The following is a 13,516-nucleotide window of genomic DNA, read 5'->3' on the forward strand; positions in this document are numbered from 1 at the left end:
GAATGGTGTATTCATATAAGGGGACAATGCATAATCTGCCAGTCATTCTTGGAAAATAAATCCCTGACAGGACGAATAGTCTTGTGTGTGTGTGTATGTGTGCGTGTGTGCGTGTGCGTGTGTGCGTGTGTGTGTGTGTGTGTGTGCGGATAGTCTTATCATCCTGAGGAGATTTATTATCCTGCATATTACACAGTTACTTGCCAAAATGATAAAAGAGTTCTTCACACGAATAGAACTTAAACATTTTAGGTGTTACCAAGCAACGTAATACTAATGTATTATATTTGCCTTTAAAACAATTGGGTTCTATCGCGTAATTTAGCTGTTTCTGATTGGACGAGAGACGTTCCATGCTACAGGTTATTCGTCAACAGTTACGGGACTTTTCACAGCTAATAATAAATCACTCCGCGATGAAAAATTTGCGTTGATGATAACCGTTAATTCAAAATTCTTAAAATTCCAAACCAAGACGTTGACAATGGAACTATTTTTTGTTGCGGAGAAACAATGGCGAAATAAACCAGTTTTAATCAATAACTTCGTGTTGAAATGTTAATTTTTTGACGATAGAATTGTTTTATAAAAGCAATATAGCACTCGTGGGAGTAGGGTAGGTAAGGGATAATCCCACGGGTGTTGTTGGCTACGCCACTCGGCCTGCGGCCTCGGTGGCTACGGCCGAACACCACCCGTGGGATTATCCCTTACCTACCCCACTCCCACTCGTGCTATATTGCTTAAAAAACAGCAGCAGTCCAGGATGCTAAAGCTAATGTACTATATTAAAACAGCAGCAGTACAGGAAGCTAAAGCTAGTATGTATTTACATTTACATTTAGTCATTAGCAGACACTTTGTCCAAAGCAACGTACAAGGGAGAGAACATTCGGTAACACTTTATTTGAAGGGGTCTTTCCAAAGGGTGACATAAGAATACATGTCATACACATTCATTTTGTTCATGACTGGTTCATGACATGACATTCGGTGTTTGTACACACAGCTAACCCTAACCCTAACCCTACAAACACCGAATGACACATATGACAACAGTCATGAACCAGTCATGAACAAAAATAACGTGTCATTACAGTTTTTATCCATTGCTTTGGGCAATTTCACAAAACAGAAATTACATTCTCAAAACAACACGTGCAAACTTCCAAACCACTGGCCCTTGTTCAAAACTGATTGGCATTTCTCATTCTTTAATCAAATTGCAATTGTTTTAGACACTCCTTGCAAATGACAAGTACAATTGCCTACAGTTTGCACACATTTCAAATGATTTAGCACATCTGTGCAAATGGTTAGGTACAATTGCCTTCAGTTAGCCCAATTACCAATTAAATACATCTTGCTGGTCTAAACTGACTGTTGCTTCTCAGTCAAGTGGTTGTTCGCTGCAAAACATGTTGGCATCATTTCCTTCTGTACATCATCACCTGCAGAATAGTTTTACTCCACTGTCACAATCGTTCCAGCACATAATACCATGAAAAACATCGTGGTATATCCTGCAATATGGAGCTCTTGGATCATCGGCTTCATTTTTTCAGGTGCAACTAGAACTTTACTAATCTAGGGGGAGTTTCTCACATCCGATCACCCATCACTCAGTAATTTTAGTTAGCTGACAGGTGCTATCCAGGAGTATAAATGCTTCCATCAAACATCTAGGGCTTGACAAAGTTCAGTACAGTTGACAAGTATGAACATGGAAGCACCAAACGAGCAAGGGCAACTGCCTCACAATGTTTGCTGCGATATCCGAAAACGGGGTAGTCACCCACATTCCAAGTATCGGCCCATACAACACCCAGAAGCTCCTGGTGTTCTTAGGCCGCCTTTACGTTGATCTTATCCCTCTACATGAGGGGGGTTTGGTAGGGCCTCACTTGCCGACATATGTGATTGTGTGGGACAATGTCAACTTTCACCGTGGCCCGCTCAACAGGCCGTGGTTCGCTGCCCATCAAAGGATGGTGATGGTGCTCCTAGCCCCTTACTTCCCATTGCTAAATCCTATTGAGGAGTTTTTTTCAGCTTGGAGGTGGAGGGTCTACGAGCATCGGGCTCTAAATCAGAGGTCCCTCCTCTAAGCAATGGATGCTCCTTGTGAGGATGTAACGGCTGATCATTGCAGGGGAAGGTTGCGGCATGCACGCCGATTCTTCCCATGTTGCATTGCAAGGGAGAACATAAGATGCGATGTAGATGAGAATCTGTGGCCAGACAGACGTGAGCATGAGGCTGAGCAGGAGAGTGAGGACGAAGACTGAAGACTTCCTTTCCTTCTGTATGTTTTGTTACAGTAGTGTAGGCTATACTTATGATGCTCTTTTTGTTTGACAGTGTTTTTTGCTGTACACATTTCTGTTTCTGTTTTGCAATTACATACTGTAACAATTTCCATGGCATGAGTCCAATACAGTTCGCCATGTGAAACCTTGTTGGCTCCTCTTGAATTTGTTTCTGTTTGATACACATAGTATTCTGGAAAGAAAAAATCTACTACAGTAACCATTCAGTGTCAGCGGACTAAGCCAAAATTGAAATGTGCACATGAGGGATATTTCTATGGTCCACTGACATACTGACAAAACATCTAAACGTTTTGACCTGCAGTGCTTAAACAATGCCAAAGGGACTTTTCATTTTGGGGGCACTGACTATAGGTATGAGAAAAGGAATTCGTTTTAATTGATGAGTTGTCTGTTTTGGGAGAGATATTACCTTTTGCAGTGGTGGTCCGTCAGGGCCTTCAAGGCCTTCTCTGCTGGCCTAAACATCATCAGAAAATAAATGTAATAAATACATTTAATTTTAATATTTTCTTTTCATAAATATGTATTCAATTATTCCTCATAGTCCATTATCTTCATTTCATAGCTTCCAGTGTTGTTAATTTATGTTAGAGCTTTCATCCAATCATATTTCAGCTATCATGTGTTGCCACGCTCCGAGAAACCTTCCCCGAGAACAGAATTCTTCCCTGAGGCCTTCAGAATTCACATTGAAGGCCCGTGTACATCTGATTGGTTTTCACAACTGGCTGTTTCAGTTCATTTAAGTTGAATGAACTGAAACAGACAGTTGTGACAACCAATCAGATTTCGAGTTGGCGACACTGGGCCTTCTAGAAGGCCCGGAATATTTCTTTCCTCGCGTTGAACGTGACACGTAAACGTCCTTTGATTGGATACTGAGGCAGACCGGTGCAGTGCTTCAGTGCTCAGTTTAGCTGGCTAATGCGAAAACGGAAAACGACGTACATCGGTTTCAATGCTTATTATGCTAGTTGTTTCAATTGGTAAGACTAAATATAATTACATTAACCAACTCAAATAAACTAGTTTACACCAACTTCATAAATCCAGTTTTTGATACAATTACAAAGCCATTTTCAAGACGGAACTTTCAAGAAAAACTGGATATCGTGAGGATGGGAAGTTTAATGAAACTGCTTTGCAGGTGGGACAATGCGATGTTTAGTGGACAAACTTGTTTAAGCTCTCATAGGCTACTTTCGGTAGACTTAATAAAACTTTGTAGACTAATCCCTGAAAATCGCCTTTTATTTTTAAGTTGTGACAGTAATATCCAAGCGATCATATAACTGAGAGTTTACTACTCTCAATGTATTGTTAATACGGGTGTATTGATTTTAAATGCTCCGGAAATATTAATAAAGTCTGTTGTACTCGACTATGTTAAGGTGATGCAATGCTCACTTATACTGCCTTTCTGAATAAATATAATGGTTCGAGAGCCATGGCGTCATAATGATAGTATTAGGAGGTGGATTCACTCAGTTTAACATCGTGTAGGACATCGCTGAAGGCCCAGTCGTGAAATGCACGGACCGCCACTGACCTTTTGCAGGTGTGCCATAGTGTTTTGATAAACCATCTAGGTTATTTTGGCAAATATATTTAAAGCTTGGAGAATGTCCTTTTCTTTTCGGGAAGGAACTTTTCATTTTGGGGGCACTGACTATTTTTATGAGAAAATTATTTGGTTTTGAAGCTTGACTTAACTGTTTTGGGTGAGATATGACCTTTTGAAGGTGATCTATGTAGTTGTGCTGAACCATATAGGCTATTTTGCCAAATGCACTAAGAGCTTTGAGAATGTAATTTCGGTTTCGTGAAATTGCCCAAAGCAATCGATAAAAACTGTAATGTGTATGACATGTGTCATGTCATTCTTATGACAGTGTCATATCACCCTTATGTAGACCCCTTCAAATAAAGTGTTACCGAACATTCAAGCTAAGAGCAATAGAAACCTGGTGTAACAATAAATATGACTTAGTAGGGATGCACCGATACCGATACCAGTATCAGGTATCGGGTCGATACTTCGTTAAAATACTCGTACTCGTACTCATACTCGTTTTGAACTACCGATACCAAAAACCGATACCCAGTGTTGCGTCTGAACGAGTGTGCTTTCTTCTCCTCTACTGTCTATGCCTGGCAGGTGTGAGAGCGCCGAAGTTGCATAGAGGCCGAGAGCGGTATTGCAGACAGATAGAGCTAAAAAAAATATTGCTGGCAACATATTGAAAAAAAGAACAGGACTAGTTCATTTTGTTGTAGCTGTGAACTAAGTTAAACATTTTTAATTATGAACTCTGAACTGAACTAGTTCATTAAAAAAAAATGTTAACTATGAACTGAACTAGTTCATGTAGAAAGTGAACTTCCCCAACGCTAATAACACTTAACAGTATTTCACTAATCAAACTGGTCGCGCTATGCGGACACAAATTGTGATTTGTTGTCCTACATGACCTACCACTCTCTGCCCTACTAGTAAGTAGCTTATTTGCCGTCTTGTTTCGTCGTGTGTTGCACTTGCTTGATGTTTGACTGTGTTGGGAAAGGCCGTTAGCGTCTCTTTAGCTATTACCAATTCCATTGTGCTGCCTTAACGGCGATTTGGGCTCATTTTAAGATAAATGATGACGACAGGAGTAAGGCACAGTGTAGAGCTGCACTGCTACGGTGTTGAGGGGCGGAAAAGAAAGTACTTTGTTTGACACAAGCAATTTGATTAAACATCTGAAGACGCACCATAGTGCTTAGCACACAAAGTTCACTCATGCCAGGGGCGCAAGAGACCAAAACGCGAAAAAAACGCACACGCACACAGACAGAGAGAGAGAGAAGGGGAGGAAGAGAGACTTATAGTGCCACATAGGAGATCATTTGTGTACCGGAGACTCTTTTGTAACTGAACTGTGCTCATGTGCTTATCCAGGAGTAGTTCTGTTCACTTTTTTGTAAGCAGACTGTGTTGTTAACTATGCAGCCAATTGAATTGCCTTTATCATTTGATCTGCCTTTATATTTACATTTTGTCTAATGTGATGATATTGACTGTTTAATTTGTAAAACCAGAAAGCTCTGATTATTTTTGGCTTGGGATAGCCATCTGTTAATGTTGTACTATAGGCTTGACATAATCTGCAGAGGATAAAATAAAATATTTCATGGAAACCAAATCTAGGAAGTATCGGTATCGGTACTCAGTATCGGCAAGTACACAAATAAAAATACTCGTACTCGTATCGGTTTGTAAAAAAGTGGTATCGGTGCATCTTAGAAATAGAAAAACGACATAAAAGAGAAAAAGAAGTGCAGGAATGTAACTGCTGTAAGTGTAAGTCCAGCACTAGTCAAGGTGCCAGTTAGGAAGGGAGGTGCTCTCTGAAGAGTTGGGTCTTCAAAAGCTTCTTGAAGGTAGAGAGGGACGCCCCTGCTCTGGTAGTACTAGGCAGTTTATTCCACCAACGTGGAACTACAAATGAGAATAGTCTGGGTTGCCGTGCTTGCACAGACGGCAGTGCCAAACGACGCTCACTAGACGAGCGCAGCATCCTGGGTGTAACATTTGCCCTAACAAGAGCATTAGGTGGGTGGGAGCAGAACAAGCAAGCAAGCATAAGTGACTTGAACCTAATGCGAACAGCTACAGGCAGGCAGCCACTGGAGCTTAATGAGTAGCGGTGTGACGTGTGCCCTCTTCGGTTGGTTGATTTTATTTTATTTACAGCAGCAGCAGTACAGGATGCTTAAGCTATTATGTGTTATATTTCCACCAGCAGCACAGGATGCTAAAGCTAATATGTTTTGTAAGGAGAAGACCTTTCTTGGGCTGATGTGAGTGACGACTGTAAGTAGTTACGCCCCATAATGCTTTGCATGTGTGTGTAATGTTTGCGCTTAATGTTCTGGAATAATTCTGCCTTACCTCTTGTGTCCAGCATGTTAGCGTGACTAACTTCAGTTAAGTCTATGCGCTGTGTTGTCTAACTCTGCCTGCTGTGAGCGTGTCTGTGCTGTGTCTGTGGATGGCACATCTGTAATGGGTGCAGTAGTGTTTGAGGATACAATTGCACGACTCAGAGACAGGTGTAAGTGCAATCAACAACTTTTACTAATAAAGTTCGCTACACGGGTAGGCAGTCCATAAACAAGCAAACAGAAGGGGGCAGGCAGTGGCAGGGTTCGGTGCAGGCCCGGTCGAGGGTCGGTACACGGGAAGGCAGTCGGAGATCAGGAGAATATCCAGTAGGGAAGAGGCGAAGACGGAATCCGTTTCATAGGCAGGGGTCGTAACACAAGGTATTTGGTGGAACGCTAGGAACATAAATAAACTATGTAACCAAAGATGTAACCCTCTCTCTCGCTATCCAACAGCCCGCTGCTACTCTGCGTTGTGTTTTGACGGTTGGTTTAGGTTAGCGGGCGGTTGGGCGCACCAAGGATTCGGAACTGGCAACGAGAAAACAGGGACACACAGACTATATACACAAGGTGATGAGAGACAGGTGAAAACAACCAAGGCGGGGCAAACACACAAGGGTTCTGTGAACTCTTAGGGTTGTGTGCAGTTCTGTGGCACTCTTAGGGTTGTGTGGTGTACAGGGAACAGGATTCACATTAATAGATGGACTTGACGCCTGAGTACTCTTTATCTGCCTCCATCTTCTGGGCTAATGTGCCACTGTTTCATATGCAGCTCATCTGATTAGCTGAAACTTCACCCTAGCCTAGAATACAACCCATTCACCACAGACAGACATGGGCTCTAACAGGGGTGTTCATGTGAACAAGAGGCTCATAAAGAGGGAGGCTGGCTTGTAGTAATATGGAATAACACGGAGCATGAGTGAGAGCTGATGAACGAACCCATCAGAGCATCAGGACGTGATAAATGAGGAGCCTGTCATGCAGATGCTTATTTATCTCATGTGGACTCTGTTTGGAGCTGGTTCAAATCTCCAAGAAGAGAAACCTTTTCAGCACGGCCACATGCCAGGCCTTCAGGGTCTGTGCTCACCAGAAGAGACTGGTAAAGTGTGTGTGTGCGCAAGTCTGTCTGTCTGCATGTGTGTGTGTGCCTGACTATTAGTATGAGAAAAGGAATTAGTTTGAATTGATGAGTTTTGGGAGAGATATGACTTTTTTAGGAACTTTTCATTTTGGGGGCATTTTTTTGAGAAAATGATTTGGTTTTGAAGCTTGACTTAACTGTTTTGGGTGAGATATGACCTTTTGAAGGTGATCTATGTAGTTGTGCTGAACCATATAGGCTATTTTGCCAAATGCACTAAGAGCTTTGAGAATGTCATTTCGGTTTTGTGCAATTGCCCAAAGCAATGGATAAAAACTGTAAATCACTAACAACGTTGTTGGAGCTATGGATGACGGAAGTGTGTATTTGAGACGTAGCTAGCACAGCGAAGACGGAATCCGTTTCATAGGCAGGGGTCGTAACACAAGGTATTTGGTGGAACACTAGGAACATAGGAACATAATAGCACTGTCTGCATGTGCGTGTGTGTGTGTTTGTTTACACATGTGTGTATGAATGCTAGCTGTGATAACACAAATGTCTGTGTGTGTGTGTGTGTGTGTTTGTTTACGCATGTGTGTATGAATGCTAGCTGTAATAACACAAATGTCTGTGTGTGTGTGTGTGAGTGTGTGTGCGTGCGTGTGTGTGTGTGTCTGCGTGTTTCTGCGTGTGTCTGTGTGTGCGTGTGCGTGCGTGTGTGTGTGTGTGTGTGTGCGTGCATGTGTGTGTGTGTGCGTGTGTGTGTGTCTGTGTGTCTGTGTGTCTGTGTGTGTGAGTGTGTGTGTGTGTCTGTGTGTGTGTGTGTGTGTGTGTGTGAGTGTGTGTCTGTGTGTGTGAGTGTGTGAGTGTGTGAGTGTGTGTGTGTGGGCTACAAAGTGTTCTCACAGCTGCCCAGTGTGTCCCTCCTGTCATGTTTAATTAAAGACCTCACGGGTTCACAGACCTGAAAGGGCTTCAGCAAGCATCACACACACACACACATACACACACACACACACACACATTCACACACACACACACCCACACACACACACACACCCACACACACACACACACACACACACACACACACACACACACATTCACACACACACACACACACACATTCACACACACACACACACACAGACACACACACACACACACACACACACACACACACATTCACACACACACACACACACACACACACACACACACACACACACACACACACACACACACACAGACACACACACACAAACAGTTTCACAGACCTGAAGGGCTTCAGCAAGCATCCCCAGCTGTCAGAGAATAGAAGTGCAGCCACATCTACAGTAATGATGACAGTCTGACGTCCACATCTACAGTACTACTGATGACAGTGACATCTACAACGACTGTTACCATGGGAGACTGGAGTCTACACCAACTGTAACCATGATGTGATGGCTGTGCAGAGGTGCTGCGGGGTGCTGCGGGGTGAGTCTGGCATATGTAACACGAGTATGTGTATGTGTGTGTGTGTGGGGGGGGCAGGAACAAAACTTGCCTGTAGAAAACTGACAACCTACTAGCAACTGTTTCTCCAAACCGTGCTAGCTACGTCTCAAATACACACTTCCGTCATCCATAGCTCCAACAACGTTGTTAGTGATTTACAGTTTTTATCCATTGCTTTGGGCAATTGCACAAAACCGAAATGACATTCTCAAAGCTCTTAGTGCATTTGGCAAAATAGCCTATATGGTTCAGCACAACTACATAGATCAACTTCAAAAGGTCATATCTCACCCAAAACAGTTAAGTCAAGCTTCAAAACCAAATCATTTTCTCAAAAAAATAGTCAGTGCCCCCAAAATGAAAAGTTCCTTCCCGAAAAGAAAAGGACATTCTCCAAGCTTTAAATATATTTGCCAAAATAACCTAGATGGTTTATCAAAACACTATGGCACACCTGCAAAGGGTCATATCTCTCCCAAAACAGACAACTCATCAATTAAAACTAATTCCTTTTCTCATACTAATAGTCAGTGCCCCCAAAATGAAAAGTCCCTGATGTATTGTCAGTATGTCAGTGGACCATAGAAATATACCTCATGTGCACATTCCAATCTTGGCTTAGTCCTTTGACACTGAATGGTTACTGTAGTAGATGTTTTCTTTCCAGAATACTATGTGTATCAAACAGAAACAAATTCAAGAGGAGCCAACAAGGTTTCACATGGCGAACTGTATTGGACTCATGCCATGGAAATTGTTACATTATGTAATTGCAAAACAGAAACAAAAAATGTGTACAGCAAAAAACACTGTCAAACAAAAAGAACATCAAAACTAAAATTAAGTATAGCCTACACTACTGTAACAAAACATACAGAAGGAAAGGAAGTCTTCAGTCTTCGTCCTCACTCTCGTGCTCATCCTCACGCTCACGTCTGTCTGGCCACAGATTCTCATCTACATCGCATCTTATGTTCTCCCTTGCAATGCAACGTGGGAAGAATCGGCGTGCATGCCGCAACCTTCCCCTGAATTGATCAGCCGTTACATCCTCACAAGCAGCATCCATTGCTTGGAGGAGGGACCTCTGATTTAGAGCCCGATGCTCTTAGACCCTCCACCTCCAAGCTGAAAAAAACTCCTCAATAGGATTTAGAAATGGGGAGTAAGGGGCTAAGAGCACCATCACCATCCTTTGATGGGCAGCGAACCACGCCCTGAAAGTTGACATTGTCCCACACAATCACATATGTCGGCAAGTGAGGCCCTACCAAACCCCCCTCATGTAGAGGGATAAGATCAACGTAAAGTCGGTCTAAGAACACCAGGAGCTTCTGGGTGTTGTATGGGCCGATACTTGGAATGTGGGTGACTACCCCGTTTTCGGATATCGCAGCACACATTGTGAGGCAGTTGCCCTTGCTCGTTTGGTGCTTCCATGTTCATACTTATCAACTGTACTCAGAGATGGGCAAAAATACATCAAAATGTATTTTGATACAAAATACAAAATACCCCTCAAATAAATGTATCAAAATAAAATACAAAATACTGTTGCCAGAAAATGTAACAAAATACAATACATGTATTTTGTATTTTTAAAATACAGGAAATACTTTTTCTGAATTTTCAATTTTCTCACAATTTGGTATAGCAGAACATTCAGGTTTGGGCTATTCAGTGGTGTAACGTAGTAACCACGAGGCCAGGTGCAGGCTATTATGACGGGCCCGTGTCAGTGGTTCCATATCCTTTTTCATGTTCTTTTCTCATTACAATCTCTATGGCTTCTGGGAGGGCTATCCCCACTGTGCTTTCGTCATACGAAATTGCCAGGTAAGGACTAGGACGCGATCTGGCACTCCGCGCCTGGGCGAAACTCTCCACTTTGTAAATGAGGCGCGCCTCACCTAGGACGCGATCTGGCACTCCGCGCCGATGAGACTCTTTTTAAAGATCTAAGCCTACTATAAACGTTGTTGAGACTCTTACTTAAGATCTTACTTATTCTCACAGAGACTAAACAATACACGTAGTCTACTAGAAACGTTGTTGAGATTTTTATTAAGTTGAAAGTCGGTAACAAAACAAAGACAAATAGCTACACGTCAAGCAATGTCATTTATTTCCTAAAATACGTTTTACGAATCCAACTTACATTACCACTGCACACTCACAACCTTACTGATAACGTATAGAAGTTGTCCTAGCATTTGTATTCAAAGTTTACACTTTAATCTACCAAAGTACTCACCATTTAACAATACAACTTCCACAAGTTACAGATTATCTTTGACAACATTGGCGCCCACATGTGATTTGACAACACTGGCGCACACATGTGACATCACACAGATAAATGACCGTGTAGCTATTTGTTTTGTCTCTGTGAGAATGAGTAAGATCTTTAGTAAGAGTCTCAACAACGTTTATAGTAGGCTAAGGTCTTTAATAAGAGTCTCATGTGCGCCCGGGCCCCTGCCTCTATGCAATGCGGCGCGGAGTGCCAGATTAGGTCCTAGGTGAGGCGCGCCTCATTCACAAAGTGGAGCGTCTCGCCCAGGCGCGGAGTGCCAGATCGCGTCCTAGGTGAGGTGCGCCTCATTCACAAAGTGGAGAGTCTCGCCAGATCGCGTCCCGGACCTTAGCTCTAATGCGTATAAGGACATCACACGGCTTTCATCAAGTCACATTGTGTCAAGATGGCTAACATTCAGTGCAACAACACGATTCGCTCTTTGAAAGAACCTCCTTTTAGTCGGTGTACTAATGAAGATAAATTGACAAGGATCAAGACAGCTTTCTAAGTTTTCGACCACAACCCTGTTTTAAAAAAAAATTATTTAACATGAGAGTCAATGAGAGAGATCTGGGGTGAAAAAGGGGCGGGCTATAAGAAGCAACACTTTTGGCAAATTTACTGATTTGACAATGACATTCAGAGGCAGATCAGATGGTCTCGTGGTAGAATCCGACAGAAAAAAAATCCTTCTGCCTAAACAGTGGAGAAAGTAATTTGAGTATTTTAAATACAAAATTACTCCACTCTAAAGTATTTTGTTACAAATTACATTCGATTTTTTATTGGCCCTATCAAATACAAATTACAAAATACTCAAAAGCAAATTAACTAGTATTTCAAATACAAGTAATTGAAATACTGCCCATCTCTGACTGTACTGAACTTTGTCAAGCCCTAGATGTTTGATGGAAGCATTTATACTCCTGGATAGCACCTGTCAGCTAACTAAAATGACTGAGTGATTGGTGATTGAATGTGAGAAACTCCCCCTTGATTAGTAAAGTTCTAGTTGCACCTGAAAAAATGAAGCCGATGATCCAAGAGATCCATATTACAGTATATACCATGATGTTTTTCATGGTATTATGTGCCTGAACGATTGTGACAGTGGAGTAAACTATTCTGCAGGTGATGATGTACAGAAGGAAATTATGCCAACATGGTTTGCAGCGAACAACCACTTGACTGAGAAGCAACAGTCAGTTTAGACCAGCAAGATGTATTCAATTGGTAACTGAAGGCAATTGTACCTAACCATTTGCACAGATGTGCTAAATCATTTGAAATGTGTGCAAGCTGTAGGCAATTGTACTTGTCATTTGCAAGGAGTTTCTAAAACAATTGCAATTTGATTAAAGGAATAAGAAATGCCAATCGGTTTTGAACAAGTGCCCAGTGGTTTGGAGGTTTGCACGTGTCGTTTTGAGAATGTAATTTCTGTTTTGTGAAATTGCCCAAAGCAATGGATAAAAACTGTAATTCAGATTGTAGAGGGTAGAAATTAGAAATGCATTTCACACATTTACTAAAGCAGCTGGTGGAGGGGCCTCATATATACTACACATACTGTATATACTAGGGCAACTGATGGAGCGGCCTCATATACTACACATATATACTGAGCAGCTGATGGAGTGGCTTCATATATACTATACATACTGTATTAGAGCAGCTGATAGAGCGGCCTCATAAGTACTATACATATACAGTGCTGCTTGAAAGTATGTGAACCCCTTGAGCAGTGAAGAGTTTTCTGTTGTTTTACCATGAATTTCCTATTTTATTATCACCAGTTTTCTATATATAAAATGTCAGGTTTATGTTTATCAATTGCATGTACTTGTTTAGGAGGAATAATGTGAGTAGCCAGAAAACTACATAAAACATGGAGTTAGTGTACAGTACAGTCGTATGCAAAAGTTTAGGCACCCCTCTAAGGCTGCATGATAATTTACTCTGTCTTCACCAAAAAAGATCACAGTGGTCAAATATTTATTTTGTAGTTATCACTGAGTGCTAGGGTGTTTTCCAGACAAAGATATTTAGTGTAGCAGTATTTATTGGTGTGAAATTAAATCAAATGTGAAAAATAGGCTGTGCAAAAGTTTGGGCACCCGAATAATTTTGGTGATTTGAATACCTGTACCTACTCAATGCTGATAAAATGCAACACAGAATTAGTCTGGTTAGCTCGTCAAGCCTTCAATTCCACAGAAAGGTGCATCCAACCATTAGAAAAGGTATTTAAGGTAGCCAATTGCAAGTTGTGCTTCTCTTTGATTCTCCGGTGAACAGTGGCAACATGGGGGCATCAAAACAGCCATCAAATGATCTGAAAACAAAGATTGTTCAGCA

Source organism: Sprattus sprattus (assembly GCF_963457725.1).
Source record: "Sprattus sprattus genome assembly, chromosome: 18".
NCBI classification, from domain to species: Eukaryota; Metazoa; Chordata; class Actinopteri; order Clupeiformes; family Clupeidae; genus Sprattus; species Sprattus sprattus.